The following is a 19,383-nucleotide window of genomic DNA, read 5'->3' as shown; positions in this document are numbered from 1 at the left end:
AGAATGGATTTACCTGGGGATTAATAAAAGAGGTTTAAATTTGTTGTATGGACCTGCTCATAGACTTATCTCCTTAAACTGGAGACCTGCAGCATTATGTGACAGAGAAGCCCTGGACTAGGTGTCATGAAGCATGGGTTCTAGCACTGAGTCTCCTGAGTAGCCATGAGGTAATGGTCATTTAACCCCTCTGGACATTAACCTCCTCACTTGTAAAATAAAAGATGGCAGAGACTTGGGAGAGGAGCTGGAATTGCATACTACCTACAATTACAAGAAATAATAAAAAATAAATTCCTTCTCCAATGAACAAACTTTTGAGAGGTTATTAAAATCATTGGCTTTAGAGCCAGACACATCTAAAATTGACACTAGCTTGGGCGCCTAAGATCTATAGTATTAGACAAGTGATTCAACCTCTAAACTGTGGTTTCCTCTTCTGTCAACTGAGGTCAATACCAGTACCTCCCTTGCAGGCTGTAGTAGAAATTACATGAGGTATGGAAAAGTATTAGAATAGTTCCTGGAACTTAAAAAAGGTCCATAAATATTTGTTTTCTGAATGAATTAATGTCAGCTAGTATTCTTAGAGAGGATCAAAAACAAGACAGAATCATGCAGGGAAGAGCACGTGAAGGGGGTGAGACCTTGAAATAAATAAAAAGTGAGAGGGAGAGGGCAGAGGTTTACAGAGACACGAATGAAGAGTCAAATATCAGCTGGGCTCAAGTGCCAGCTCTGTCACATAGTGGTAGTGTGACTTGAGAAAGTCACCTAATTCTAAATTTTGGGGACAGGAAAAATTTGGAACAAAAATGGCAGGCTCTTTACCTAAATTAAATCTGAGAATTGGGTCCATGAATGTTAGCTATATGGTTCTTGGTTCTTTTTTTGCATATTCATAACACTTCAAAATTTAAAATTTTATTACTTTATATAAGTTTCAGGTGTACAGAATTATAATGCACCATCTGTATACACTACAAAGTGATCACCACTACAAGTCTAGATACCATCTGTCACCATACAGTTGACCTCCTTCACCCATTTCTCCTACTCCCAAACTCCCTTCCCCTCTGGTAACCACTACTCTGTTCTCTGAATCTATTAGTTTGTTTTTGTTTAATTTTGTTTGGTTCTTTTTTTTTTTTTAGAGTTCACATTTAAGTGAAAATAGTATGGTATGGTATTTGTATAGTATAGTATGGTATCTGTCTTTCTCCATCTGGCTTATTTCACTTAGCATAATACCTTCAAGGTCCATCCAAGTTGTCACAAATGACAGGACTCCATTTTTTTATGGCTTAGTAGTATTTCTCTGTGTATATACCACATATTCTTTATTCATTCATCCAATAATGGACACTTACATTGTCTCCACGTCTTCGCTATCACAAATAATGTGAAATTAACACAAATTAATCATGTGAAATTAAAAGCCAATGCTTTTAATAACCTCTCAAAAGTTTGTTCATTGGAGAAGGAATTTATTTTTTATTATTTCTTGTAATTGTGTATGCCAGTACCATAATATATGTTAAATTAACACATATATCTTTTCAATTTAGTGTTTTTGTGTTCTTCAGATAAATGCCCGGAAGTGGAATAGCTGGGCATTTGCTGGTTCCAGTATTAATTTTTTTTAAGGAATCTCCATACTGTTTTCTGTAGTGGCTGCACCAACTTACAATCCCACCAACAGTGCATGAAGGTTCCTTTTTCTCCACATCCTCTCAGACATTTGCTACTTCCTGTCTTTTCCATAACGGCCATTCTAACAGGTGTGAAGTGGTATCTCATTGTGGTTTTGATTTCCATTTTCCTAATAAATAGTGATGTTAAACATCTTTTCATGTGCCTGTTGGCCATCTGCAAGTCATCTTTGGAAATATGTCTATTCAGATCCTCTATTCACTTTTTAAGTGGATTGTTTGTTTTTCTGTTGTTGAGTTGTATGAGTTCTTTGCATATTCTGGATATTAACTCTTTATCAGATATATATCTTCTAAGTAGGTTACCTTTTCATTTTGTTGATGGTTTCCTTCGCTGCACAGAAGCTTTCTAGTTTGATGTAGTCCCATTTATTTTTTCTTTTGTTTCCCTTTGGAGTCAGATCCACAAAAACATAGCTAAGACTGATGTCAATGAGGTTACTGCTTATTTTCTCTTCTAGGAATTTTATGGCTTCAGGTCTTACATTCAAGTATTTAATCCATTTTGAGTTAATTTCTGTGTATGGTTAAGACAGTGGTCCACTTTCATTCTTTTGCATGTGGCTGTCCAGTTTTCTCAATGAAATTTATTGAAGAGACTATTCTTTCTCCATTGTATGTTCATTGCTCCTTTGTTATAAAGTAATTGTCCATATATGTGTGGGTATATTTCTGGGCTGTCAATTCTGTTCTGTTGATCTGTGTGTCTTTTTTTGTGTATGCCAGTACCATAATGTTTTGATTACTATAGCTTTATAGTATGGTTTGAAATTAAGGAGCATGATATCTCCAGCTTTGTTTTTCTTTCTCAAGATTGTTTTGGCTATTTGAGATATTCTGACATTCTATACAAATTTTAGAATTATTTGTTCTAGTTCTATGAAAAATACCAGTGGAATTTTGAAGGGATGCTTTGAATCTGCAGATGGCTTTGGGTAGTAGGAACATTTTAATAATATTGATTCTTACAATACATGAGCATGAAATATCTTTCCATTTATATGTGTCTTCAATTTATTTCATCAGTGTCTTTATAGTTTTCAGAGTACAGGTCTTTCACCTCCTTGGTTAAATTTGTTCCTAGGTATTTTATTCTTTTGATGCAATTTTAAATGGGATTGTTTTCTTAATTTCTCTTTCTGATAGTTCATTATTAGTATCTAGAAATGCCACAGATTTCTGTATATTGATTTGGTGCCCTGCAACATTACTAAGTTCATTTATTAGTTCTAGTAATTTTTTGGTGGAGTCTTTAGGGTTCTCTGTATACTGTATCATGTCATCTGCAAAAAGTGATGACACTTTTTTACTTCTTCCTTTCTGATTTGGATGACTTATGTTTCTTTTTGTTGCCTAACTGCTGTGGTTAGGACTTCTAAACCTCTGCTGAATGAAAGCGGCGAAGGTGGACATCCTTGTCTTGTTCCCAATCTTAGAAGAAAAGCTTTCAGCTTTTCACTGTTGAGTATGATGTTAGCTGTGAGTTTGTCATATATGGCCTTTATTATGTTGAAATGCATTCCATTTGTACCCACTCTGTTGAGAGTTTTTATCATAAATGTATGTTGAATTTTCTCAGATGCTCTTTCTGCATATACTGAGATGATCATATAATTTTTATCCTTCATTTTGTTAATGTGATGTATTACGTCAATTAATTTGAGGATGCTGAACCATCCTTGCATCCCTGGAGCAAATCCCACTTGACTGTGAGGTATGATCCTTTTAATGTATTGTTGGATTCAGTTTGCTAATATTTTGTTGAGGATTTTTATATTTATGCTCAACAAGGATATTGGCTTGTAATTTTCTTTTATTTATTTATTTATTCATTTATTTATCCTTCTCTGATATTGATATCAGGGTAATGCTAGGTCTGTAAAATGTGTTTGGAAAGTTTTCCTCCTCTTCAGCTTTTTGGAAGAGTTTGAGAAGGATAGGTATTAAATCTTCTTTGAATGTTTTGTAGAATTTGTCAGTGAAACCGTACGGTCCTGGGCTTTTGTTTGTTGAGAGATTTTTTATTATTGTTTCAACCTCCTTAAAAAATTGGTCTATTCTGATTTTCTATTTCTTCATTATTCAGTCTTGGAAGATTGTCTGTTACTAGGAATTTGTCCATTTCTTCTAGGCTGTCCAATTTGTTGGTGTATAGTTATTCATTGTAGTCTCTTATGATCCTTTGTATTTCTGTGGTATCAGTTTTAACTTGTCATTCATTTCTAATTTTATTTGAGTCCTCTCTCTTTTTTTCTTGGTTAGTCTAGCAAAAGATTTGTCAATTGATTTTTATTTATCTTTTCAAAGAACCAGCTCTTAATTTTATTGATCTTTTCTATTTTTTTTTTAGTCTCTATTTCATTTATTTTCTCTCTGATCTTTATTATTTCCTTCCTTCTACTAATTTTTGACTTTGCTTACTCTACATTTTCTAGTTTCTTTCAATGTAAAGTTAGATTATTTATTTGCGATTTTTCTTATTTCTTGAGGTAGGCCTGTATTGTTATGGACTTCCCTCTTGGAACCACTTTTGCTGCTTCCTATGGCCTTTGGTAGGTCATATTTCTATTTTCATTTGTCTCTAGGTATTTCTGATTTCTCCTCTGATTTCTTCAATGACCCATTGGTTTTTCAGTAGCATGTTGTTTAATCTCCACCTTTTTTTCCTTTTTTTTTTTCTCTTGTGAATGATTTCTAGTTTCATACCATTGTGGTTGATATGATTTTAATCTACTTGAAAAAAATACTATTAATTGCAACAATAATATCTATATAAGTATTATGTGAGGGTAAAATAAAATAATTGTAAAAAATATTACAGCAGTGTTTTTTCCACACAGTTAGTTCTCAATAAACAGTTGCTGCTGTTATTTACTACTATAAGTATCATATTATTACTATACCATTCTAGGAGACAGAAGTAAAGTAAAGAGGGAGGAGTAAGCATAAGTATATAATGTGTATTAGCAGGTATGCAGGGTGAGAGGAGGTCAGTGAAAAGGGCAGAAATGAAACTAGCTTGATTGAAACCAAGAGGGCTGGGTAACTAAAATGTTAAGTTTCTGTGATTTAGAAAAAAATTCTACCAACTCAACATGGTACCTCTGGTTGATTCATGCTGCTCAGAAATTCTCAGTTATGTAAATTTTTCATCAATAAAATTGAGAAATTAAAATGTTGATGACCTCCCATGTATATACAAATTTCTCACCAAGTAAATGTACAAGACTCTTCATCAACTAGAAAACTACCCCAATGCCCATCAACAGTGAAATGGATAAAGTGTGCTATATCTACACAATGTAATGCTACAGAGCAGTAAGATAGAATGATTTTAATAAGATAACTCTAACACGGAACGGTAAGTGAAGGAAGCTAAACACTTGTAAGGGCACATACTGTTTCATTTCATTTAAATGAAGCACGTAACAGGCAAATAAAAAATCTAGAAGTCAGGGTAACAGCTACTGGGAAGATGGAAGAGTTAGTGACTGGAAGGGAATGCAAGTGAGGCTTCTCAGGGTGCTAATGTGCTCTATTTCTTGATAGGAGTGCTGGTTATATGTGTGTATGTTCCATCTGCAAATTCATCGAGATGTATACTTAACATACGTGCACTATTCTAGATGTATATTACATTTCAATAAAAAGTTTTTTAAAAAGGCAGGAAAAAAAGATGGTGTTGATGATGACAATTTTATAGGTGAACTCTTTCCAAATCTAGGCTTCCCAGGAAACTTTGGAGGAGAAAAGAAGAATGATGTACTAGTTGAGTCACTTGAGAGTTTCAGTAGGAGAAAAATGTAACTGACATTCAAGAAATGGTTAATGTAGCACAACTGTATGATCACAGAATCATCTGTGATTCTGACTGGAAAAAAAATTTATCATTGGAGATTAACCTGTGACTTTCAAAATTAATGAAAGTGTCTGGCATCCACATAGGGCAAGATTGACTCTGGGCCCAGAAGTTTGCTGATTTTGAAATGGATTTTAAGAAAGAACTTTATTTAAAAGAGTTGACTAGAAACAGCTGCACTTTGTCGTCAGAATAAAAATCCACAACTATTCTAAGATTTCAAAAAATATAACAAACAATGTGACCTCATTAACCCTTAGAAAAGACATTTCTGCCATGGTTGTATTTGATCACCATTTCTCTCTCCTCAAAATGTCTTGTAATGCCTGTCTTCAGAGATGTTTACAGAAAAGTCTAAAGAAAGCAGAATTTGAAAGAAAAAATAAAATACTCTTTCATTCCTAGTGAAAAACAATGATAGTAAAATCTGATTTCCTTTTTTTAAATGTTTTGAGCATGTTCAGTTGCAGTTTATCCTTAACAGAGCTTAACTATGGGTCAAGGCATTTAAAAAAAAATAGAAAAATTGAAAAAGATTTAGGAGATAATTTTAGACATTATCCTGTCATTTTCTTTGTTTTCCACATGAAGGAACTGACTTAAGAAAATGTATGAAGAAAATGTATGTGACTGCTGACTTAGGTTATTAAGGGAAATTATAACATCTCCTTGTTAAAAAGTGTTTAAGAAAAAAGTTAACTGGCCCTTTTTAATTATTTGGAATTACTTCTCCCCAAAAGGCGGTGGCCAAATAGGGTGTCTTCCAGATTTATGACTTCATTTTCTTCTCTACTTCCATAAACAATATTGAGAGCCTCTCTTTAATGGGGTGACACATTCTGTGCCCGCCAGAAAATGTAAGCTCTAAACCATAGTGAACATAAATATAATTTCAAGGGATTTAGAAATTGTTTCCACAAAGACTAAGTGATGTAGACAGTTGATAAATTAACTAGCTAAGTCAGGCAAAAAATAACTCTAATTTTTAAAACGGAGGAAAAAAAGACCTTCAGATTAGCTGTTTTCTTATTATCTGCAAAACTGTGTGATTGTGTGAGTGTTTACTTTGTATAGGTACAGCTCAAATGCTTTCTTGTTGAATAATAACACTACCTTACAGTTAAAAAAATTTACAATGTACAAAATGCTCTCACATATAGTACTCACATATTATATTACATATTGAAAATACTAGGAATTTGGGGAATAGGGCAATAGCAATTAAGATGACAAAGGAGAATTCAGAAAACCATAGCATAAACTCTAATCTGAGAGCTCTTTAAAGACCATGAGTCCAAATTCATCACACTTCAAAATAAAGAACAGAACCCAGAGATTTGGAATGAGAACTTTTCCATGCAATACGGAGTCACCGCAAAAACTTTTAGTTTGGTCTCTTCTCTCCAGAGCCCTACAGTCACTAGAGTATAAGCTCATCTAGCAGGGGTGCTACCTGCTTTTCCACCACATAATCCCCAGCATCTAGTGCAACATCTGGAACCACAGTGGTTACTCAAGTAAAATGTGTTGAATGAATTAATCTCTGTAAATATCTGACTTGCTTTTTTAACATGAACACATCTAACACTTTCTTGAATCTAACTTCACGTTCATAACTTTGGAGTTAATGTAACATACTCAAAAGTTAAATCATTCAAAATAAAGATTTACTAAAGTAAATCTGTATTTACCTTTAAATACCTGTCAAGCTATTATAATGTATCAAATGTTGTTCATAATCTAATTTTTCAATATTCACATTCATTTATTCCATCAATAGAATTTTTTAACCACCATTTACGGACAAAATACTGTGTTATTATTTTAATAACAAAAGCCACAAACTAACAAAGATGAGTTAAATTAGATACTGCTTCCACCAGAATAAAGTCAACATAATTTCAAATATGAAATTTATGTTGTGATAAAAAGTATTTCAAGTAATTATCTGGTTTTCAAAATATAGTTTTTTCCCTATTTTGTGAAGTCTTACTTTGTTAACAAAACATTTTTACTAACAAAAGTTGTAGTTTTAAAAAATGCCTGTGGAACTATTATGCTAGGCTATGCTATCATGACTCCTAAAAAATTACAAGATCACATACTCCTCCAAAAGTCAACAACAAGCATTTCATAAGCTATTATGGAGGCTATCAGAACAGCAATTGTATTCAGGTTCAAGGAAGTGAAAATTTTCTAAAACAAGGCATCCACTACTCACTATTGGACGTGTTGACTATGAAGTATTATATTTTGTCAACAAACATGTAAGAAGTAACACATACAGACAATTATGCTGTTTCAAAAGTGATGTTGTTATACCAAGTTATTACTATTATTTTAAACATTTTGAAAAGTCCCCTTCTGGAGTTGCTTTTAGAGAACACAGCTCATTTTCTGAATATCTGCGAGGATAGCAAATCTTTTCCCTTTGAAAGTGGAAATAATTTTAGAGGAGTCAAAAATTATCTAGGCCATGGCTAGAGAATAGGTGTGTATCTAAAAGAATGTGTGGCTGCAACAGCAATTTGAAGAATTTTTCCAGGGTGGTTCCAAATTCCCAAATCCATTCTCATGCAGCTTCAAAAAAATACTTTGTTCTAGTTTTATTTAAAAGAATTGACTAGAACTTTTTAAAAGAACTTTCCAAAAGTTTCAAAAAGTATTTTGAGAATTGTGGAACAAGTACAAATTTCCAGAGGAACTCTCTCAAGGACAACACACGTCATTTAATAAAGTATATATAAATAACTTAAAAACCAAGTCTCATTACTTTATATGCATGCCACGTATAGTTTCTTCACTTGTCAAATCCAGATTAAGCAGTGTGTGTGGTAATTTGCTAGACAGAAGGATAATTTCCTATCCTCAATCTGAAACCAAGTTTTAGAAACTACAGGTTGCTCTCTCATGATCAGGAATCACATTCTGATATAGTGTGGTCACTACAGGTCTCTTCTTACTGCATTTCTTAACTAGCTTAAAATTAAAATTCTAGAATATAGTTTCAATTTTAAAAATGCCAACTTCTACCAGTTGTCTCCCATGATAAGGTTGCTGACTGTGAAAACTGTAGTCTGAGTATTTCCATTACACAGAGAGGGAATATTTACACTTCGTGAGCAGTTTCAGAATGCACTATAAATCAATACACAAATTGAATTCTCTAAGTTTTCTAAATTGCAATCAAAAGTTTAATACTTTTTTAAAAAAACAAAGCTACTTCGATAACAATTGAAAGGAACAACGTGTCTGTGTACGTCTTAACTCTTTTTCATCACGATGCAATTCATTTGCTTCATGTTGATTTTGGCGAATTCTGGCTTTTCTCAATGAAAACAGATACTTGGCCATGTTCTGAAATTAAATGCTGAAACAGGATGAAGCATATCCTCGAATTCCCACATATCCTTTTTTATTAATATGTAGTATATCATACAAATGACCCACTGTGTCTGACACATTCAACCCCTTTGGACTTCGACAAGTAGCAACAAAATAAGAAGCACATGAAACTTTCTAGACTGTTCCAAGAATTAGTCTTGAGAACACATTGTACTATGGTGCACCAGAAATCAGGAAATCAGCGTGGGAAGATTATGTTTGCAAAAGAAAATAATTCTAACCTTTTTTAGCTTGAGAAGACAACTGACCCTAACAACAGCTCCTTCTTTGGCCTTACAATTTATATTTCTATATTCTGGTCAGATCCAGGTGTGGGTCAAGTTGACCCCTGAGACAAGGAGAAATATACTTGTTGTTCCACTTTGAGTCAACAAATAGTACTAACAAGAACTTCCTACCTTTGAGGTTTACTTGAGGATACTTTATGGAGGAGGAAGCCTCAGTGGCTGAAGTGTCTATCTGGTGAGGGTAGAGGTTTGAGGGACAAAGGGGTAGGAGGGATAGGAGTATTAAATGGAACCCTCCACAGCTCACCCAAGGACATAATGAGACATTTCTGAGGGTAGGGGGGCTAAACTGGGGAGAGACACCTTTGCATTTTGCTTGGGGAACCAGTCATGTGACTATCAAAGTCTCTTTCCACTGAGTTTCTGCTTAATTACAAGCCTTGATTAAAGATGGATCCCTGTGACATAAAAATCCAAGGTTACAGTGAATGGAGAGCTAGCACATCAGATTAATGCAGGTTCATTTTATAGTTCCCCCCTCTCTAAGTCCTTAAACCTAGCATCTTGGAATCAGCTCTGGATCTTAAGTCTGAGGCTACATTCAAGCATGATTATTCTATGCTGCAGGCACAGAAATTCTGGTGAGAATTGAAGGAAGCCCAAGGAGCCAAGCACGTGACTGGGAGTGAGGAGCATGGATCTCCCTTTTCAGTTCTGTTGTGGACTCATTAAGTGCACTTGAAAAAATATGCTCCCGTTTGCTTTCATTTCTTCATCTGAAAAGACAACATGTACATCTTCTGGAGAGGGTGACATTCACAAATCCAGCACAAACTTTCTTCTGTCAATGTGAAGCTTTACTTAGTGTGACACCAGTGACCTCACAGTGAGGCCTGGGCATGGGGCAGAAAAGGTTAAATGATTAGTTTGCCAAATTCAATTGCTAGGAAGAGATGGGACAATTCCAGGCAGTATAAATCAGCTATGCATTTAGAAACTATTATCAGGAGCACTAGACAGCACTGCATCATGCTCTGCAAACCACAAGTGATGTCAAAGCTGCGAGGCTGCAGGGCTGCCAAAGGCTCAAGCATGATAATAGATGCTAAAATTACTGCTGAAGAAGCATATTTGATTACGGAGGGACCCAAGAGCAGTAAAGCCCTTGGAAGGCTTCCCTCTGAGTTTTACAAGAAGTAAGATAAACAGCATCTCCAACTGTAATCACAAAACATAATAAAAATGCTCTGAGCTCTCATAGGACCTGCGAGAACATCTCCCTTGAGTGATATAAAACCATTCCATTCCTAATACACAATGATGAAGACAAAGTTACCCCCAAATTGAGGCAAAGTCTAGTTCATGACACAGACAACTCCATGAGGAGTCTTTTAAAACTGTGATTTTAAAAGAGGTGGACTTATTTAAATTGACCCAACATATGTGTTCCCACCTCTCTGCCCTTTCCCTTTATCCTCAAGCCCCAGTTATACAATCCTTTTGCTCAATATTTCCAGCCTAATTCCTCATGATATTTGATGAACTGATGTGGCTGCCAGCTTTCTCCCAACCCCCACCCTCCCTCCATCCTCTACCCCCTCCCCCATTCTCACACCCAGCTCCCCGTATTCCCACCCTAGGTCTTGCCCAAGGTCTCTCTCCTGTCATTTGTGAAGTGGAAAATCCAGACACTAATAACTGTCAGAAAGAAAAAAAAAAAAAAAAACCCTACATGTGAAGAAATTCATTTCAATTTTTTTTTTAAAAAAACTTTCTAAAAGTGGTTATCTAGGAGTTCCCATTTTCTTCTGAAACTTCTTAAACATCACTTCATACTTTCTCCTTATATATTTTAAAATTCAGATGGATCAACAGGTCATCTAGTGGCTGCCTAGTACAATCCAAATTATCTTTTTAAGAAATTGTATCTAGTTAAGAAAAACACACAGGAGATGAAGAAGTTTAGATAAAATGTCTCTGGAAAAGCAAACCTAAAATTCACAAAGACATTTATTTATCAGAAACAATTGGTTAAAAGGTACTACACAAAAACACTTTATACACCTTATAAAATATTTGTAAATTAATCATAATAAAATGCAAGACATGCCAACTGCAAAGATTTTCAATGGCTTAAAATGACAAAAGAAGGCACCTTAACCACTGGGTTCCTACAAGCTAATCTACATGAGAACCAGTTCCTAAAATAGGTCTTAGTGGCCAACTGATCATATGAAATCTGAATGACCAAAAAGGATTTAAACCCCCCTAAATAAAATATATATTATTTGCTTTGTTTGAGACACCATAAGTGTTTTGCTTCTAATTGGATAAAGTTAGGGTATATTAATAGTGTGATTATGGAGATAGCATTTTATCCAAAATGTCTATTTTCTGTTAAGTCTGAAAAATTCAAGGCACAACAGTCAGGGAAAAACCTAACAAGGTTTGTCTAATCATTTTGCTATCAAACTAAAAGTTTTGACTTACAAGAATCTTTTCAGGGTTCTTCTGCATTCTGACAATCCAGAAATGACTTCAACTTAAAATGTCAAATGTGGCATATAAATAAACAACTCTGAGAAGAATGGATGCTCTGCTTTGCTTAATTTTGAAATAACAAACCACCATGGGTGCCTGAATGACATATGCCACTCTATGAGACAAGGTTTGCATTCCTTAAGTGTACTTACATGAATGGTGACTTTTCAGTCTTCTTTCATGATTTAGGTGGGAAATATCACCACAGAAAGGATACTCTTATATAGAAGACAGAATTTTGAGTTTGATTTTTTTTAACAAGCATGCTGTTTGTGATGTACAGTGCAGAATGCAGAATTAACATTCCAATCTCACGACCTACACAGTCGGTCGTGACTGGAATAATCCCCATTTGGCAGCTGTTTGATAAAGGCAGTAACACTCCAGGGTGTGCTATCCTGGATACCTCTGCTTTTTTGGGTCTCTACCATTAGCATCTTGTCTGATAAGGTCCTTTGCTGCAGCACCGTCTGACTGTAGAAGTCCCCTTCTTAGCTAGAGCTGTCCGTCCGAATTCATTGTTTCTCAGGCATTTCACAACATAATCTCTATTTTCAATGCAGTAAACCAGTAAGAGACACCCTGTATCTTATCTCAAACTTCACTTTTCTAGAACGCTCACCAAAAACTTAAATAAACAGAGAAAGACTTTTTTTAAGAAGGGAAAAGTAACAATGTAGAGTCAATATAAATTTAACAGCACAAGTCAGCATTATACTGCTATTCTGTTAAAGGGCTGACACTTTAGTTCCCAGGAACTTCATTTTGTCAAAAACATCAGTTTTTCCATTCTCCCCAAAATCAATCTACAAATCTAATGAAGTTCTAAGAAAAAGCCTACAAATTGGTATTCAAAGGCAGAATCAAGAATAGTCAAGACGACTTGTATCAAGCAAGAAGGGAGATGGATGTTATCAGATATTTAGTTTTACACTTTATAAATCCATAGTAATTAAGAAAGTACGGTATTGGGCATAGGATGGTTAAAAGGTCGATGGCAGAATAGAAAGCCCATTTATAAGGAGGAAATTTAATACTGGTGTTTTCCTTTTTCTTTCTTCATCTATACCACATTAGAACATTTTGAGGATGATTTTACTCAATTTATACAACCCTGCTGTTTCACTAAAGTAGCATTTAATAGAAAATTTGTTTCAAAATAATAAATTAATATCCTGACAACCGCAAAAAAAATCAGTTTTTGTCAGTTTCTGCCATGATATATCTATCTTTGTCTATATCTAATTAGAGACAATATGAGACTTGCTGTTTCAGGAAAAAAATACTCGAATGGATACACTTCGATTAACTGGAAATTTTAAATAAAAATTTCTTTATCAGCAGCACTAATAAATGATAACAGTTAGCTAAGATGATCATTCTGAAGTATTTCAAAAATTTCAATCACCTATTCACTTATTCAATAAATAATTATTAAATAAAAAATTATGTGTATGGTCACATGAAAGGAAGTGTCCTAAATTTGGGGGTGGTATTGAGAAAAAATATATATGATAAGTACAATGTCATTGAGAAGTAATTATAAAGAATGGAGAATATATTCAATATTTAAGTATTTTAATGGCAGGAAAATTCTGCAATTACTTCCACATCAAGAATGAAAACTAAAATCCAACCACATAATTATCCAAGTATTGTAAGTATATCTGTCTGTGGCATATTCATATTAATAGATCAAATTTCATATTCACTTTTTATATATACCTATTGTGAAGTCATTTGTAAACGCAAAGGACTATTTTGACACTGTTGCTTGGTCAGAACATTTTAAATTGTTATAAAAGGAAAAAACATGCTTTGCTGATCTTTCCACCTACTTGAACCAGATATGAAAAGAATAAAATTCTAAAATAAAGAATGGTGACTTTTAAAAACTCTCAACAGTTAAAATAAAGATAGAGTTCACTGGTTTAAGTTGAGAGCAACTAAGTAAAAGAATTAATCATTGCCCTTTGTTTTTATTGCAGATAGACACAGTTTTTCTTACTTTCATATGAGAAATAATAAATAAGTCAATGAACACCACTGCTAAAGAAACTTCTGATAATGATAGTGGTTAAAAATATTCGGTTATCGGCTTTATGGTAGGGATTAAATAGAAATTTTGTAATCTAATCCATGAATCAGAAAATTTATGTCATATGTCAATGATTAAACAAGAAATTATCCAGGCAAAGAATGTTGAAATCTTTCTTAACTAGTCAAAAACTTATTATTGAGCAGGTTAAATAAAATTTCAGGATAATAAGTGTTAAAAAATCCAACAATATTACTTCAAAGACAACAAGAATTTTCAAATCATAAACTGATTTCTTACCAAGAAACAAAAACAATGGTTAGACAACAGACTGTACCATGTAAATGACAAGAAAAGAATTATAGAAGGATTATTCTGGACCAACAACAGATGTCTAATAAATACTTATTGAACTAAATTTATTGTATGTGGCTATATGCATTAGTGTGTTGAGAATGAAAGGTTGAGAAGTGAGTGTGAGCTTTTTCATTTCATTATTCTAAAGCAATGGTCCTGCAGGGGATATCAACACCTTGAGATAATTTTCAGAGATATCAAGTCCTTAGTTCAAGACTTCCTTTTCCTATTTACTTTTAAATTGTTTTCCCTCTTTTTACATTGGTTTATGAGAACACTAATGATCCAAGTACATGACCACTGAGCTCAAAGCAGAAGTAGGTATGGAAGGGCTTCCTTCCATCTGCCTGTCCTGGCACATGCATGTTAGTACTGGTATGCTATCTTGAACTTTATGAATTTGAAAAGCACTTTTCTCTTCAAATAATTAGTAGGGTTTTACAAAATTTACTAACAGACACATCCTTGCAACATGCTAAGTGAAACTAATTGCAGATAAAGTAGATTTTATCTCAAAGTAAATACATTTCTAAAATATCAGCATTTTGAAACTTCAAAGCAATTTTGGCTTTTCCAATTATGGGTTAGAATATAAGTAATCTTCTATGAAGGGGCAAGAGAATTATCTTATTCAAGGTCTATGCCTAAATAAATTCCTAGTCATTTCCAAGTGAATTGCTCAAAAGTTCTTTTAAACAAGTTAGACTATCAGAACTCCACCTAGCAAAACTGTAAGGATATAAAGATTACTTATTCCAAACTTTCAGAGAAAGCAGTCAACTGGAATTATTTATGAGAGAAGAGAGGCAAATTCCTCAAATTCCTACATAGAGTATTCAGTTAGAAATGGATATAATGTTCAATATGACTATCATTCTCAGATGAGAATGAGCTAGTTTCATGAAAAACATGATTGCTATGAAAATAATTACTGGGTGTATTAGTTTTCTCTTGGTGCTGTAACAAATTACTGCAAACACAGTGGCTTAAAATAACACAATGTATTATCTTACAATGCTGGAGGTCGGAAGTCTGAAATGGGTCTTATGGGGCTAAAATCATGGTGTCCACAGGGCTGTGTTCCTTCTTGAAACTCTGGAGGGGAATCTGTTTCTTGCCTTTTCAAGCTTCTAAAGGCTGCCCACAGTCCTTGGTTTGTAGCCCCTTTTCATCTTCAAATCCAGCAATCATATATTTCTGAACTTTGCTCATGTCATCACGTCTCCTTATTGGCTTCTGATTCTTCCCTCTAGCTTTCACTTGTAAGGACCTCTGAGATTACATTGGGCCCACCAGATAATCCAGGATAAACTTCCCATCTCAAGATCCTTAACTTAATCATATATGCAAAGTCCCTTTTTCCATGTAAGGTTCCAGAGATTAGGAGTGGACATCTTTGAGGGGTCATTATTTTCTGCCTACTACACTGGATATTAAAATATGGAAAGTGAAAGATTGTCCATCATGCCTTTCTACCATGGTTCTACTATACTTGCAAACTCATGGTTCATTTGTTCAGTATAAGAAGCAGGAATAGTGAGAAGGAGTGAGTGTAGTGTAGTGGTTAAGGCCTGGCCCCTGGATTCAGCCCGCCTGGTGTTCCAATCCCAGCTCACTCACTAACTCTGTCACCTTGGGCAAATTACCTAAATCTCAATTTCTTCATCTTTAAATTGGGGTAATTGTACCTACCTCTTCATGTTGCTGTAAAAACTAAGTTACTAAAAAAAAAACCAAAAAACAAAAAACTAAGTTACTTACCGTTTTTGAAATACTATCATATCAGAAGTATATCATATCAAAATAACTATATTATCTTTTACTGTTAAACATACTTAGATCTTTTTTTCAGGGTTTCAGGTCAGAGGAACTGTTATCATAGTTCAGAATTTTTGCTCATGTTGAAGCTATGGAATCCTTTGAGCTACCTATGTAGGACACCAGTTTTACCAGGAATAACTTGAGATTTTAGTGCAAATTCCAAATAACCATCATATGCTTTGGTAGTAGCCTGAGAAACTAAGAACTGCAATATTGAATATGATCATGAAAATTTAAAGTTGAATCAGAGAATGAGGTTCCTTTTCTTATTAACTATCTTTACTTTAAAATATCTCCAAATCTCTTAAAACAGATCACATTGGCTCACGATTTCCTTATACTTGACTGTAGAAGAGTGACTGGTGAGGAAGGTAAGTTCCTGAGCCCTGATAAATTACACAGTTGTAGACATTTGTTTCTTTTTGCACCTGGATCAATTGTTTTGTGACTCTACTGTGCTGTTTTTAATGACAGAGACTATATTTAAATATATGACATACAAGATGTGCGTTCAAGATATAGACATTTGATAAATGTTAACTATCGTGTCAGTCCTCCCCCTCCAATAATTTCAATAATTTATGTAGTGCATTTCATTAGAAGTTTAAAAAAAATTTTATGAGTAAGCTACTATGAACAACATTGTGGAAATAAAAACAAAGCCTCCAGAGAAATGTCTCCAAAAGCCAAAGTATATTTATCAATACACTCCCTAATCCCAGAATCCTCAAAACATTTCTGGAATTTCTTGGCATAATCTCCATTTCAGATTTTGTGACTTCTAAGAAAATTTCTCTTATTACTTTCCAGCCATATTTTATTTATGACCAAAAATCAGTTTCCCCTGGCTTGGAAAAGTCCACTTTACTTAGTCATCAGTCAAGACTGAGGGCCTGTCTTGAAATATCAAAGGGTGATGACCTATTACCTCCAAAGGTAATATAAGAGTAGGCAAAACTGCAATTGTGGAAGAAGAATTCTAGATGAAAATGCTTGAGGAGGTAGCATCACTACAACGAGTCCTACATTAACTAATTTAAAAGATAAACTAAGTAAATTTTTAAAAATTACTTAGGTACACATCATGAGATAACTAGTTTTATTACATTTTTACATCATTATAAATACATCCCTACACATTTATGAGAACATTATATATTTTTAAAAGTCTACACATTCAAAGATCAACATTATAGAAGCATTCATTTAACACATCTGTAGTATCTAGCATTCTGCTAGGCTTCAGAATACAAGAATAAAGGCACACTCCTGGCTGTCAAAAAGGTGCCACATTAATAGCATCAATCATGCATTAAGATATGGTTATTCAGAATCATTAATAAGGAGAGTGAACTGATACACATGAATGTATGGCATAACTCTAGTTTCACAATTAGGGGAGCGATACTGGCAGCACTGAATGATTAGATTCAGTGTATTAAATGTGTAATAGATTGTATTCAATGTGAAAAATCCCAGTGAATGCTCCCATGCACACTGGGACACAGGAACAAGCTAGAGCTTTTGTCATATAGTTGTAGCCTGATACTATCTCATCTCCTAAAACTTGGTCCCATATATAACAAAATAAAAAATATTGTCCATCATGTAAAACTATATTTGAAAAATATCCAAGGTGCCTATTATTTAATTTTTTTTTCATAATACAAGCTACAAAATAGGGGACTAAAAAAAATCTTGTTTAGAGGCGATAAACAGGAGGAAGTGAAAAAGCAGTGTAGGAGAGATGAATTTAAAGAGGTAGAGAAATGCCACTCTAGAGTCAAGCTAGAAAGCCAGTGTTACAGCCAACTGATCAACTGATTTACAAAATCAGTGAATGTTTGGTGCTGAAAGAACCTTAAACATCATTTATCCCAATCCTATCATGTCATGGTTAAGGAGATTAAGGCCCAGAGAAAGAAATGGTGTTTTGTTGTTTTGTCTTGTATAATCACAAATTGAAATCCAGTTTTTAAACTTCTCCATGTATAAAACATTATCAGATTTGAAAACAACTAATATTGAAACTTATTATTGTTAGAGTTGGTTCTAAACTCATGAGTTGCTTCAGAATATAGCCAAATAACAATGTCTTTAAATTCCATTCCTCCTTCAATACAATATTCACAGTCACACCTATCCCTACCCATCCACACACACAATTCCCAAACTTTTTTTTTTTTTGGTTGTTGCTATGTGTCGTTGTTGCTTTGGAAATGGGAGAAAAGCCATTTACCATTTTGCAAATGGGAGAAAAGCCCTACCCAAATTTCTGCTGTATTTCATTCAGTGGTTTTATTGTACAAGTAGAACTGCTTATAGAAATAAAAATTATTTACGTTTATAAAACTCCAGCTAGCCATCAAAAATATAGTAGTTTGCTTTTCTTTAATGAGAGTTCAATGAAGGAACAGGATAAGTAGAGGATTCTTTTTTTCCTTTGGTAACTGATTTTTTTTTTCTCTTCAACATAATGTAGGTACATAGTAGGTGATGAGATAGTTGAGGCTAAAGAGAGTGCAAATTGAAGTTTTATTTTCTCACAGTTGTCCATAGTGGTAATCAGGTACACTGAGGATTTTATAATTCAATTAATTCATTCATTCAAGAAATATTTCTTGGGGCAGTGTAAGGTGGCAGAGACAGTATAAGACTCAAGAAACTGAAGTTTAATGGATAAAAAAGACAAACTAACCATTATCTAAAAAAAAAATAATAATAATAATTGAAACTTGGTTTAAATACAAGCCTTTTTTTTCCTCCCCCAAAATCTAATGTGCTCAGGAAAGGTGCAAGCTTGTTAACCAAGGTGTTTGTAAGCAACAATGAAGTATTTCTCTCTCACTCACCCACATTAACATTTTCTAAACATACTTTCTGACATCAATATTCTATGAACTCATGTTCAAATAACTCACATTTCAAACAGTGATCACACACACACATCTGCCTTTTTACAGAATCATTTTGGATTAGATTTAGATTGAGAAGGGATCTTGGAGTTCTAGAGGTCAATGGTCTCATTTTACAGAGGAGGAAAATGAAGTCCAGATAGACTGGCATTCACCCAAAGTAACCATTTAGAAGCTGATATTGAGAATTCTACATAGAATTCTACATTCTAATTATTCTAATTCAATTTAAGAGTTTGTTCAGTTTCTCCATGGAAAGTACATACCCATAAGTTCCTCCTTCTCAAATCAGGAACTCTTGCTACACTGAACTCAGAAGGCAATGGCTCAGCAACTGAGCCACATGGGTCAGCTGTACATCTCCTTCATTGCATCATCTCTTTATGCCTGATGTCCTCAAGCTACCAGAGACCACAAAGTACTAAATAAAGACAGAGAACTACCAAAGCAAGCACAGATTGTCAATGTTTACTACTTATGATTAAAGAAAAGTCAAAATATCAAAACA

The 19,383-nt window shown here is 34.1% G+C and overlaps 1 protein-coding gene across 1 annotated transcript in view; it reads right to left on the bottom strand.

Moving 5' to 3' along the window:
- RNLS (renalase, FAD dependent amine oxidase) overlaps positions 1–19,383 on the bottom strand; it is a 279,205-nt gene that overhangs the window by 226,347 nt on the left and 33,475 nt on the right. The gene's annotated exons all lie outside the window — the stretch shown is intronic.

The sequence above is a fragment of the Eubalaena glacialis genome, chromosome 1, assembly GCF_028564815.1.
Source record: "Eubalaena glacialis isolate mEubGla1 chromosome 1, mEubGla1.1.hap2.+ XY, whole genome shotgun sequence".
Classification (NCBI taxonomy): Eukaryota; Metazoa; Chordata; class Mammalia; order Artiodactyla; family Balaenidae; genus Eubalaena; species Eubalaena glacialis.
This window is presented reverse-complemented; position numbering and strand designations above follow the sequence as displayed.